The 13,099-nt window shown below is 44.4% G+C and overlaps 1 protein-coding gene across 2 annotated transcripts in view; it reads right to left on the reverse strand.

Annotated features, from left to right (window-relative positions):
* Positions 1 to 10,955, reverse strand: part of KIF3B (kinesin family member 3B) — a 48,737-nt gene extending 37,782 nt beyond the window's left edge. Inside the window, exon 1 of one of the 2 annotated variants that reach the window (XM_055304432.1) lies at positions 10,843 to 10,955. The gene's annotated coding sequence lies outside the window, so the exon portion shown is untranslated. Of the gene's footprint in view, positions 1 to 9,452; positions 9,532 to 10,842 lie in introns of those variants that run through there. The other variant, XM_055304423.1, reaches the window with a different exon arrangement.
* Between the last annotated feature and the right edge of the window lie 2,144 nt (positions 10,956 to 13,099).

Raw genomic sequence — 13,099 nt, forward strand, 5'->3', positions numbered from 1 at the left:
GGAGAGGGAAGTAACATGACATACCAAGTTAATAAGTGGCAAAATACGCAGAAACCAGGTCTACCTGGCTCCAAAGTTCATGGCCCTTTTTTCCACACAGCCCAAGATATCAGTCGTTGGGTTGCCTCTTCACATATTTTTTTTTACCATCTCCATGCACCACCTGTATTATTATTTACTCAAGGTTTTTCTTTAAATCTACTTTCTTTTAATCCAAATTTATTTTTAAAAGAAACTTTTTATCACTTCATGAATAAAAAAATCAGTATCACTTGCTGTAAATAGAAGGTAACTATGAAAATAAATATAAGGACATACAACGTTACTAAATTCTAGCTATATACTGTGGCTTCTCTAAGGGCTGAGGTCTCATCACCCCTGGTTAGAAAGTCAGTTTAGCAAGTGTTAGACAGGAACCAAACAAATATTCTCCTTGACACAGTCAGAAGAACTAAATGAGTTTAAAAGGGAATAATGCTCAGGGTGCCGGGTGGCACAATCGGCTAAGGTTAAGTCCAATTCTTGGTTTCAGCTCAGGTCCTGATCTCAGGGTCCAGACACAGAGCCCTGCTTGAGCTCTGTGCTCCATGCCGAAGCGTGGTCAGCTTAGAGTTTCTCTCTCCCTTTCCCTCCACGCCTCCCCACTCCCCTGCACTCAGGCTCTCACTCAAATAATGAATAAATCTTGAAAAACAAAAAAAGAGGGGGCAGTGCCTGGGTGGGTCAGTTGGTTAAGGGTTAAATGCCTGCCTTTGGTTCAGGTTATAATCTCAGGGTCCTGGGGTCGAGCCCCACATCAGGCTCTCTGTTGAGTGCAGAGCCTGCTTCTCCCTTTCTCTTTGCCTGCTGCTCTGCCTACTTGTGCAAGCGCTCGCTTTGTCAAATAAATACTTTTAAAAAAAAAATAAAAAATAAAAATAATTAAAATAAGGGGGGAAATAATGCTCACCATGCCATTCAATGTAATTAAGGATGTGGTATTTGAGTGCCACCTAAAGTCTTCTGTTCCACCTGGTTTAACTCTGCAGAATATAACCCCATCTAGATACCCCAAATCAGAATCCCATTTTATCAAAATTTCTAGTGATTTGTGTGTGCGTTAATGTTCGAGGAGCTCTGCCAAATGTGCTACAACTATAGTAAACAGTTCCCAAAGTCTATGAAGCAGAATTTCCTATAAATCACAGGATTTATTTCAGTAATATGATAAGTAAAATACCTAAAGAAAAAAAATCCCTCTCCAAAAGTCCAGCAGTCGGGTGCCTGGATGGCTCAGTCAGTTAAGTGTCTGCCTTCAGCTCAGGTCATGATCCCTGGGGCCTGAGATCAAGCCCAGAGTGGTTCCCTGCTCGCAGGGAGTCTGCTTCTCCCTTTCTCTCTCCTTCTGCCTCTCCCCCTGCCCCTGCTCACTCTGTCTCTCAAATAAGTAAAATCTTAAGGAAAAAAAAAAAAAGTTCACCAGTACTGCCATCAAACGATGGCACATTGGTACCATTGTGGAATCACCATTCCACAATGGTAGCATGCTCTCACAGCTCATACAGTGCACAAACCTGACAATGTATGTACAGTACTTCTGGTTAATGTCACCAAACAACAGCCTATTCAGGGAATGGAGGGTTTAAATATGCCCATGTTCTGAGTCTTCCACATTGGGAATTCTGTATCAAAAAGAAAAGTGGATTAAGGAAAAGCAGCAAAGAGGACTGAAAAAACTTATTAGAAGATCCTTATGGTATGTGAATTATACCTCAATAGAGCCAGTTTTTATTTTATTTTTTTTTAATTTTTTATGATAGTCACACAGAAAGAGAGAGAGGCAGAGACATAGGCAGAGGGAGAAGCAGGCTCCATGCACCGGGAGCCCGATGTGGGATTCGATCCCAGGTCTCCAGGATCGTGCCCTGGGCCAAAGGCAGGCGCTAAACTGCTGCGCCACCCAGGGATCCCTAGAGCCAGTTTTTTAAAAATACTTTTAGAGGATCCTAGTAAGATTTTAAGAAAGAAAATACACAGTTCTCCTTTAGAACTTTTTTAAGTTCTAACTTTCCCCAAAGTATTTATTTAGAATTGTTCTCTTATGAGGCTGAGAAAGAAGCAAAGATGTTCATTAGAGCACTATATGTGATTATAAAAAGCTGGAAACAAATGCCCAATCCAGGGAGAATTTACTTTGTAGTAAATGGTACATGGTAACATGAAAACATGGTTATGAAATGTTAAATGAACATTTCCAAATGCAAAATGAAAAGTCTGCTTTGGGTGGTATATTTATCTAAAAATATATCTGCAAGTAGACAAGTTTACTGAAATTGAGAGAGGATACCATTTTCACAGGTAATCCCTCCCCACTGAATTGTAATAATGTCTGCTTTTGCAACTTGATTTAGACATTGCCTTGTTAAAAACATTATTGAAGGAGGCTGCCTTTATAATTAAATTTTTTTAACAAATCATCTATTTAATTTTTTTATAAGCTTCTTTTTTTTAAAAGATTTTATTTATTTATTCATGATAGACATAAAGAGAGAGAGAGAGAGAGGCAGAGACACAGGCAGAGGGAGAAGCAGGCTCCATGCAGGGAGCCTGACGCGGGACTTGATCCTGGGACTCCAGGATCGCACCCTGGGCCAAAGGCAGGCGCTAAACCACTGAGCCACCCAGGGATCCCCACAAATCATCTATTTCAAAGAAATTGTCAGAAATGCAGATAAAGGTTTACGCAAAGATATTCATCAAGTTATTCTCTGTAGCATTATTTATAATATTTAATATTGAAACTACCCTAAATGACAATAGGGGAAATAGGTAACAACTATACATCCCAGAGAAAAAATAATTTAAGGATATATTTGCCTTTGGATAGTAAGATGTTATGGTGGTTAGTTCTGGGTAGTGGGACTTAAAGTGAATCTTTTAAAGCATTTTTTTTAAGTTTTTATTTTTAAGTAATCTCCACACCCAACACAGGGCTCGAACTCACAACCCCAAGATCAAGAGTCACACACTCCACTGACTGAGCCAACCAGGGACCCAAAGTGAATCTTATTTAATCTTTTCAGGACTTTCCTCATTTTTCCTCAACAGAAATTCATTATTTTTATAATCGGGGAAAAATTTCTATTAAAAAATGCTGGGGGGACACCTGCGTGGCTCAGCAGTTGACTGCCTTTGGCTAAGGGTGTGATCCTGGAATCTCGGGATCAAGTTCCACATCGAGCTCCCTACATGGAGCCTGCTTCTCTCTTTGCCTATGTCTCTGCCTCTCTCTTTCTGTGTCTCTCATGAATGAATGAATGAATGAATGAATGAATGAATAATAAAATCTTTAAAAATAAAAAATGCTGGGAAACAATTAACTAATTTAAAACGTTGGCAACTGAAGCAATAAGGAAGGAAAAACATGCTATATATTTCTTAAGCTAGAATCTGATTCGTTACTGCAGATCTTGCAAAACCAGTAACTAATTCCACTAAGAACTATCTTCTTGCGGTTGTCTTAAGTAACCCGAGCTGATATTTTATCTCACCTGAATGGAATCTTTGTGATTTACGAGCTAAGTTTTTTTACTTAGGTTATTGAAATGTGTTATAAACTAATAATTACTGCAATCTACTATACCTCCAGAGACTGCTATGAGCTTTTAGTTTCTATTTGCTTTATTCCCACACAAAAGCAAGCACTTCCTGGAACCACTGCTGAAGGTGATATGAAGGACCCCAGACTAGGTAGGTAAAAGCACGCATCCTGTTTCAACTCCCAATAATCTACTGCAATTTCTAGTTCCCTTGAACTTGCTTCCATTTATACACCGTGTTCAAATATGACAAAATGCAAGTGCTGCAAATATCCTGCCAAAAACTTTAAAAATAAAACCACACCCACCACAATGATCATTGGTGCTCTCTAATGCAAACCCTGATTTAAATAAATCAGCATACTAAAGATAGATCTGCCTGTGTGTGAAGAGCTCAATGCCTGCAGTGTGACAAAGTGAGAAGACACAATGTGTCACCATGACTAATTGAGCCTTAAACATGAACATCCCGAGCTGCAGTGCAGATGTGTGACACTGATAAGATGAGCTGATTGCAATCAATGATCTCTGGCTGCCAAGAAATATGCTCTAAAAGCCCCACCCTGCAAGGTCTGGGTGATAGCCCAGCATGAAGTCACCAAGGAAGAAAATACCACTCAACTCCATGTTCAGTCTTCTAGGCAGGGCTGGAAGAGCCTAAGAAGGCTGTCCCAGGTCCTTATTTTGCATACACAGAAACTAAAGGCCAGAGAGGTTGAGTTATTTGCCCCAGGTCACACAGTGAACGGCAGAACTGCTACTAAAATTCTTGCCCAACCCTCCAGATCCTACCCACTTTTCACACATCCTGTGATGGCATACCTTTTGACCAAGAAATCTTTCTAAGACTCTGGGGAGATCAGGTGATGTTGAAAGGAAAATAATGAGCCCATTGGGCAGATAGGGAAAACTGAAGCACCAAAAAGTTGAATCTTTGCAGTTAGTCAGCAGGTGGTGTGGGACTTGGGCTGCCTTCTTCTCACCCATACAGATGTTATCACCACCATCAAGAAACAGTGTAGGGGGGTTCCTGGGGGGCTCAGTAGGTTAAGCATCTGCCTTCAGCTCAAGTCATGGTCCTGGGGTCCTGAGATCGAACTCCGCATCAGGCTTCCTGCTCAGCAGAGAGCCTGCTTCTCCCTCTCCCTCTGCCCCTGCTCGTGCTCTCTCTCTTGCTCATCCTGTCTCTTGAATAAATAAATACAATTTAGAAAGAAAGAAACAAACAAACAAACAATCAGGGTACAAGCTTGCAGGTCCTACCCGTGTCAGCGGTTTGGGCCTCGAGTGTCGGGCTGCTAAGTGTGAGAGGTGGCTTATCTTATAAACTGGATATCTATTTACTGACTTATCGGCCAAGTGACTGACATCCAGATTCAGTTAAAGTAGCTCAACGGTTTTCCCCCTGATTTCTTCAAACATTCTTTGAAGACACTTTCATCAGCATCCGACATTAGTTACCCACGAACAGAAGAGAATGGTTCTCAAAGACAGCAGGGATGTACTACCCACCTGAAAGATGAATTAACAACTCAGTGGTAGAAGGAGCAATGGACTTGGACTCAGCAGATCTAGGAGTTATTTGACTTTTGTGTGCCTCTACTCTCCTCTTCTGAAAAGTCAGGTTCATAATAGTACCCATGTTCAGGGTTGCCTTGAGGACTAAATGAGATAACCTGTGTCAAGTACTTAAGATAGTGCTTGGCTCAATAACTGTTGGCTATTCCTATTACTTTTATTATCATTATCATTGGCAAGGCCTAGTTTTGCCATTTATTACCAAATGAGCGTACCTCAAGCTTTAACTTGCATAGGACACACCCGGGGGTCTTGGTAAAATGCAGCTTGGTGTATTAGATCTAGGCCCAGATTTCTTCTTCTTTTTTTTTTTTTTAAGATTTTATTTATTTATTTATTTATTTATTTATTTATTTATTTATTTATTTGAGAGAGAACACGAGGAGGGAAAGCAGCAGAAAGAAAGGAGAAGCAGGGGGATCCCTGGGTGGCTCAGCAGTTTGGTGAGCATGGAGCCTGCTTCTCCCTCTGCCTGTGTCTCTGCCTCTCTCTCTTTCTCATGAATAAATAAATAAAATCTTAAAAAAAAAAAGAAAGGAGAAGCAGACTCTCACTGAGCAGGGAGCCCAACTTGGGGCTTGATCTCAGGACCTGGCATCATGGCCTGAGCCAAAGGCAGACGCTTAACCAACTGAGCTACTCAGGTGCCCCTAGGCCCAGATTTCTAACAAGCTTTCAGGAGACATGGGTATTTCTGTCACACAAAACACACTCAGAGCAGCAAGAACCTACCAAACCCAGCACCTAGTAGGTGCCTAACACTATGGACAAAAACAAATGACCTCTTAGCATCTCAATGCCTCATCTGTAAACTGAGGATAGTACATATTCCACATGGGCTCCACTGACTGGCGTTAGTCAATAAGAATGCATAGGAAAGAGCATTCTAAAGAAGGCTATACAAGTGAAGGTGGTGGGATCATCAGTCTTATTATTCCTAGTATAGAACTTACAACATTGTAAAGACTAAATTTACAAAAGCCATTATTAGCATATATGAAAAAAAAAAAGGCTTGAATTCTCTTGCTCAGAAGAGATACTCCATTCAAGAATCCTCTAGGAAGGGATCCCTGGGTGGCTCAGCGGTTTGGCGCCTGCCTTTGGCCCAGGGCGCGATCCTGGAGTCCCGGGATCGAGTCCCGTGTCGGGCTCCTGGCATGGAGCCTGCTTCTCCCTCTGCCTGTGTCTCTGCCTCTCATTCTCTCTCTGTGTGTGTCTATCATAAATAAATAAATCTTTAAAAAAAAAAAAAAAAAAAAAAAAGAATCCTCTAGGAATTCTGGCAGAACACGACAGCTTCTCATGGGATCCCCAAATCCAAAGCTCTGAAACTTTAGAAATGTCATTTGATGGCTAAGGAAAGAACCACTTTGGCAGGGAAACTGGCCATGTGAGGCACTGACAGTGAGCTTCACCAGTGATTCCATTCTCTCTCTCAGAGCCGGCCAGCCTGCTTCCAGTCTTCATCAGCCAAGATCTCCAGTCAGGACAGCAACGCCAACAGCATGAGAAAGATGGACACTGCCCTGGCAAAGCCCATGCCTGCCACTCCACAAACTGGCAAAGAGCCAGAGTGCAAGGAAAGCAGGGATTGCGGATGTCCAAGGTGGGGGCTTCAATGAGATGCATCTGGCTGTCTTCCTGCAGCATAAGCTGGGATCTCTTCCCCAAGGACTATAAGGTGTGATGTTTATACCTTCTGCCCCTCCAACAAGTTCAGAGTGAGCCACTGCTAATTCTTCCTCACTGGGGGATCCCTGGGTGGCGCAGCGGTTTAGCGCCTGCCTTTGGCCCAGGGCACGATCCTGGAGACCCGGGATCGAATCCCACATCGGGCTCCCGGTGCATGGAGCCTGCTTCTCCCTCTGCCTATGTCTCTGCCTCTCTCTCTCTCTCTGTGTGTGACTATCATAAATAAATTTTTAAAAAATTTTTAAAAAAAAATTCTTCCTCACTGGGCACCTTATCTAAAAATTGTTTCATCATTTAGGGGCAGATGGCACCACCAACATCTACCTAACTGCTCAGGCCAAAAACCATGGAGTCATCCTTAATTCCTTCGGCTCTTTTCCCAACCACCATCCTGCTGGTTCTGACTCCAAAACACATCCTCAATCCACCCTCTGCTAGCCATCTCCACTGCTACCTCTCCAGCAGGGTACCATCACCTCTCTACTAGCCTCCTAACCTCCCTTCCAGCTGCCATGCTTATCCACCTTAAAATTCATTGGCCACACAGAGACCAAAGTGATTTAAAAAAAAAATATATATATATATATAGACTATTGTCACTCTCCTTCTTAAAGCCTTTAGTGGCTTCCCACACTTTTAGAATCAAATCACAATCCCTTATTCTAGCCTACAAGCCCCCACCCCTCCCCATTGGCCCACCTCTCCATTCTCCCTCTCCTTTCACCTCCAACTCATCTGCTCCAGTCACTCTGAGCCTTCTTTCAGTTCCCAGAACTTACCAAGCTTGTTCCCTTGGACCCTTTACCCTAGCTGTTCCTTCTGCCACATTTCCAAATGGTTGGCCCCTTTCTGGCAACAAATCTCAGCAAAACTGTCACCACCTTAGTGGCGCCAGTGTGGTTCAGTCAGTTAAGCGTCCAACTCTTGATTTTGGCTCAGGTCATGATCTCAGAATCCTGGGATCAAGCCCCACATCAGGTTCAGTGCTCAGTGGAGAGTCTGCTTGGGATTCTTTCTCTCCTTCTCCTTCTGCCCCTCCCCCCTCATGCTCTCTTTCAAATAAATAAATTAATTAATTGATTAAATATATTTTTTTAAAAATCACCACCTTAGAGAGAGGCCTTCCCTGACCATCCGATTAAAGTAGCAGCACCTTAATCTCCATAAGAAGTTACTCTTTCTGACATCACAGTCCTTATTTCTGTCCAAATTACCTTGTTCATTTATGGATTTATATTTCTGTTGCTGCCATTGGAATGTAAACTGCATGAAAGCAAGGACCTCATCTAACCATCCTGTCTCCAGGCTAGAACAGGGCCTGACACATACCAGGCGCTCAGCAAATATGGAATGAATAAAACTGAACCCAGAGCCAAAAGACCTAATTCCCAGGTGAAATGGGCCATTTACTAGCAGCATGGCTTCTCTTACCTCAGGTCCCTTGCCTGCAAAATGAGGATCTTAAATCTGCACCTTATCTTCCTTGTAGGGCTACTAATAACACCAAATGAGTGAAGGCACACTTAAACACTTTTGTAAACCACTAGGTACCATGCAGACAGTACTGTATTATTACCAGCAGAAGAGAAGACTCTCAGGGACCCATACATCAGTTGTCAAAATGAAGTGTCTAACCCAGGAACCCAACAGCAGCCTAGGACACAAAAAAGATTTGAACCAGCAGTTCTACTCTGCAGTAGGGGCAAACACAAGTTGTGAATTCATTTAAAGAAGTCACATCATTTGCAAAGCTAGTAATATGCAAACTAAGCTTGGAGGTCCTTGAAGTATATGGCATGGGGACTGATTTCCACACCTTCTGTTGCAGTTGGCAACAGAGGGACTTAGTACATGTTTATTCAGTTGAGAGTTGGGCTACCACACCTAACATCCTACCATGAGCTTTCATCTTTCTTTGCAACCCATTCTAGCATGGAGTTATAGGTTCCTGGAGCCACCCTGTAATAATACTAACGTTTATGTTATACTGTGACAGCTACTGCTTCAAGCTTGCAGTGACCTTCTGAGGTTGACAAACCTGCTGTTAGGAGCACATACTTTAATTTTTAATTTATTCACTCACCAACCATAAATAGAATATAAAGTATTGTATGGGTGCTATGTTTAAGCCCAAATAATAATGGCTAACATTTATCAAAAATGCGAGGCACTTTACATATATTAGACTCAAATGAATCCTCACAACAGCCATACATACATGGTAGATTCTATTATTATCCTCATTTTACAGATGAGGAAGCCAGCACGGAGATGAAGTCAACTGCTCAGTGGCACACAGCTTGAAGGTGGCAGAGCCAAGCCTTGAACCCAGACAGCCGGACTCCACACTATTAAAACGCTAGCTTGCAATCGGAATTGCACAACAGCACTGAAAGGGCCTTCAGATGTCATCTAGTCCTCTTCTTCCATTTTAAAGAGGAGGGGACTGAGCGACAGAGAAATCCTCTTTTGAACATGCCAGCTCTTTTGTGAGGTCCGCATTTTGAATGATATATATTTAAATGAAGCTTTATATAAGATCTTACTTCCTGGGACACCTGGGCAGCTTAGTGGTTCTGGGCAGCTTAGTGGTTGAGCATCTACCTTCAGTTCAGGTCGTGATCCCTCCGTCCTGGGATGGAGCCCCACACTGGGCTCCCTGCATGGAGCCTGCTTCTCCATCCGCCTATGTCTCCGCCTCTTTCTCTGTGTCTCTCATGAATAAACAAATAAAATCTTAAAAAAAGAAAATTAAAAGATCTTACTTCCTTGCCACTGGAAAAAAAGGCTCTAGCCATAGCGGTTAGAAAAAATGAAAGAATACACAGCGGCTTTGTAACACCTACTGTTGAGACAGCGGGGTAGAGGGGGAAATATAGGATTTACCTGTGAAATGCAGACACCACCACCACCTACCTGGCAAAGTCTAGGTGAAGATTAAGTGAGATAATGTACCCAAAAAGTGCTTCTTAATCATATACTTTCAAATAGTGATTAAGCTTTAAGCACTTTCCAAAAGACACAGGAAAGGACTCTTTTGCTCTCTGAAAGAGTCAACAAAGCCCAAGTATGTGAAAATAAGACCATAACCCCAATCATCTACAACTTGCTCTCAGGGGTTTCCACCACCAGGGCCACTTGTGCAGGTCCATATCACCTCCCTGTGTCTGAGCAGCATGGAAAAGTGAAACTGGGGGCAAGAGGATGTCAACAGCAAAGGAAGACACATAGGAGCTCGTACTCTACACACCTAAATCCTACGAGTCCCAAAGTCATCTCCTGGAAGCCTCGCCCAAACCACCTCACACCTCCTGATAGCTTGTCGGGCACTTGCTTTGTGCCAAGCTACTTGACATGCCCTGTTTCACTGGCTATCTGCATCGGTCCATCAACTCGTTTTACAGATAAAGAAAAGGTGGCTCAGAGATTAACTTGCCCAAGACAAGGCCACACAATTACTAACTGTAGATGCAGAGTCTCCAACTCAGACACTGTCGGCTGGAAACTGGAGCCTTGGTCCCCATCCCAGTGTGCCCTAAGAATTCCCCCTCTCCCCATTCAGGGCACTTTCAACGTGCATAACTCATTATCTTAGCCGCTCTGAGCATCAAGTGTTAGGAGATCCCTGGATAAACAGTCAACTGACGCCCGACCGGGGAAGGGACCTGCCCAAGGTCACACAGCGCGCCAGGGGCAGCGGCGAGGTTCGGACCCCGGGCTCTCGCTGCCCTGCCTCTCTCCGGAGCTGGGTCTCTGACCGCGGCCCCAGAGCCCTCCGGACGGAGCCCGACGCCTCGAGGCCGGGTCGAAGGGTCGGGCCGCACCTCCGCCCGAAGGAGGACCTCGGAGGATGCCCGGGAGGCTGGGCAGAGGATGCTCCGGCTCGAGGAGCAGCAGAGCCAGGCGGCGGCGCCGGGGCGGGCCTCCGGGCGGATCGCTAGCGGCGGGCGCGACCGGCCTGCCCCGAGGGAGCTCGGGCCCCTCCCCGACTCACCTGCGGCGCGAGCCGACAGCGGGCGGCGGCGGCGGCGGCGGCGGCGGCGGCGGGGGCGGCGGCAAGCCCCGGGCTCAGCCATTCCCCGCTGCCCCGGATGGGGAGAGACGGCGGCGGCTCACTTCCTTAGCAACCCGGCTCAGCGACCCACTTCCTTAGCAACCGATGTCAATTTCAATAACTTTATTGGAGCCGGAGCGGCGAACAGGGAAGCCGGCGCAGGGAGCCGGGCCGGGAACCGCACTGGCGCTTAGTAGGCGCCCAGCGCGCCTCGGTCCTTTCACCCCGCCCCCCCCCAGGAGTGTGAGGCGAGCGCGCTGCGCCCTGCCTCCACCTGCCAGGCTCTCGTGCCTCAATTTCCCCATCTGTAAAATGGGACTCAGCGCCTTGGTCGAGCCACGCGAGGTCACGCGTTTTCAGCTGCCAGTTGACCTTTCCCAAAGCGCTTTCAAACCCATTATCTGACTTAAGTCCCCGAACTGCTACTAAGACTTGTAGGGTCACTCAGTCACTCAAGCCATAAAAGTTTAGGAATTACCCCTCTTTCTTCCCTCTCCTTCACTCCCTCATCCACTCACGCACCATCTCTCTCGATCTGCCTGCCTCGCAAATATTTCTCCCATCTCTCCACCTTTCTCCATCTCCAGTGCCACCCTGATACCTGCTTCCACCCATGTCCAGCCCTGCCCTGCCAAGCCGTTTTCCCCTAAGGAGCCAGGCTGATCACTTCAAAAGGTAAAATAAATCATGTCGTATTGCTGGCTTAACATCCTTTGATGGAATCTCACTGCTCTTAGAATCAAATCTAAAGCCATTATGACTTCCTACAAGATTGAGACAAGTCTGTTGCAGCCACAATGGTCTGAAAGGCTAGGTTCTAATCCACCACCACCCCCATAAAAATCCATATGCTGGGGGCCCAGGGGAGCTCAGTTAGTTAACCCTCTGACTCTTGATTTCAGCTCAAGTTTTGATCTCAGGTTCATGAGTTCAAGCCTCGTGTTCATCTCCACACTGGGCATGGGACCCACTTAAAAAAAAAAAAAATCCATATGCCAATCCTCACCAAACAGAAGCTCCACAAGAGCAGAGTCTCTATTTACCACTATAGTTGCCATGCCTAAAACCTTGCTTAGTCTATGGTAGGTGTTCAATAAATATGTATTACATGAATGGATACTGAGATGCTTGCTCTTCCTCACTCCACACCTTGCCTTTACCTATTCTAACAGATATTGGTACTTGCTCCCCTTTCTTCCTTGCTCCTGAACACACAACTAGACTGACTACCCTCTTCTCAGCCTTCCTTGCAGTTAAGACCAATTTCTGGCCAATTGAATATGATGCGTGCATTCTCAGGCCTGGCCCATAAAAACCTCCCATATACCTGTTCACACTTTCTCTGCTTTAAAATGAAGGACTCCATTGTACATCTGAAACTTACAACATTGTATGTTAACTAACTGGAATTAAAATAAAAACTTAAAAAAAAAAGTGAAGTATTCCAAGGCTTTCGGAAATGGTTGAGCTGCAAAGTGGAAGGAAACTGGATCAATGAAAAAAAAAAAAAGAAAGAAAAAGAAAGAAACTGGATCAATGAGACACCCCTTAGAGGAGAGCTGGCCAGGAAGCCAGCCAACCTCCATTATTTAAGATGGACAAGGAAATAAACTTTTGTTGGATTCAGTGATTGAGATGTGGAGGCTTTTTGTCACAGTAGTTAACTGGTCCCAATGAAGATACCTAATTCTGAATCATCCTCTGGGTCCCAGTTTACTTCCTTCTCCTGTTAACTTACGCTACTATTCTACCCACCAGTATTCAATAAAATTAAGTAGGTAAATCATGTTTACCCTATAATGACTAAAAATACTGTTTTCTACTAAATCAAATAATGTATTTATGTTCATATTTCATTAAGTTTATGTTTCATTTCTTCCACATCTTTTGGTGCTTTCTAAGGCTAATAATTGTCTTGATTTTTTTTCTTTTTCATTAGTTTTTTTTAAGATTTTTTTTTTTATTCATGAGATAGAGAGAGAGAGAGAGAGAGAGAGAGAGGCAGAGACACAGGCAGAGGGAGAAGCAGGCTCCGTGCAGGGAGCCTGATGCAGGACTCAATCCCGGGACTCGATCCAGGGACTCCAGGATCACGCCCTGGGCCAAAGGCAGGTGCCGAACCGCTTAGCCACCCAGGGATCCCCTCATTAGTTTTCTTTATAGCTATTGTCAATTTTCTTTGTATAGGGTCAATAAA

The sequence above is a fragment of the Nyctereutes procyonoides genome, unplaced genomic scaffold (genome assembly GCF_905146905.1).
Source record: "Nyctereutes procyonoides isolate TBG_1078 unplaced genomic scaffold, NYPRO_anot_genome, whole genome shotgun sequence".
Lineage (NCBI taxonomy): Eukaryota > Metazoa > Chordata > Mammalia > Carnivora > Canidae > Nyctereutes > Nyctereutes procyonoides.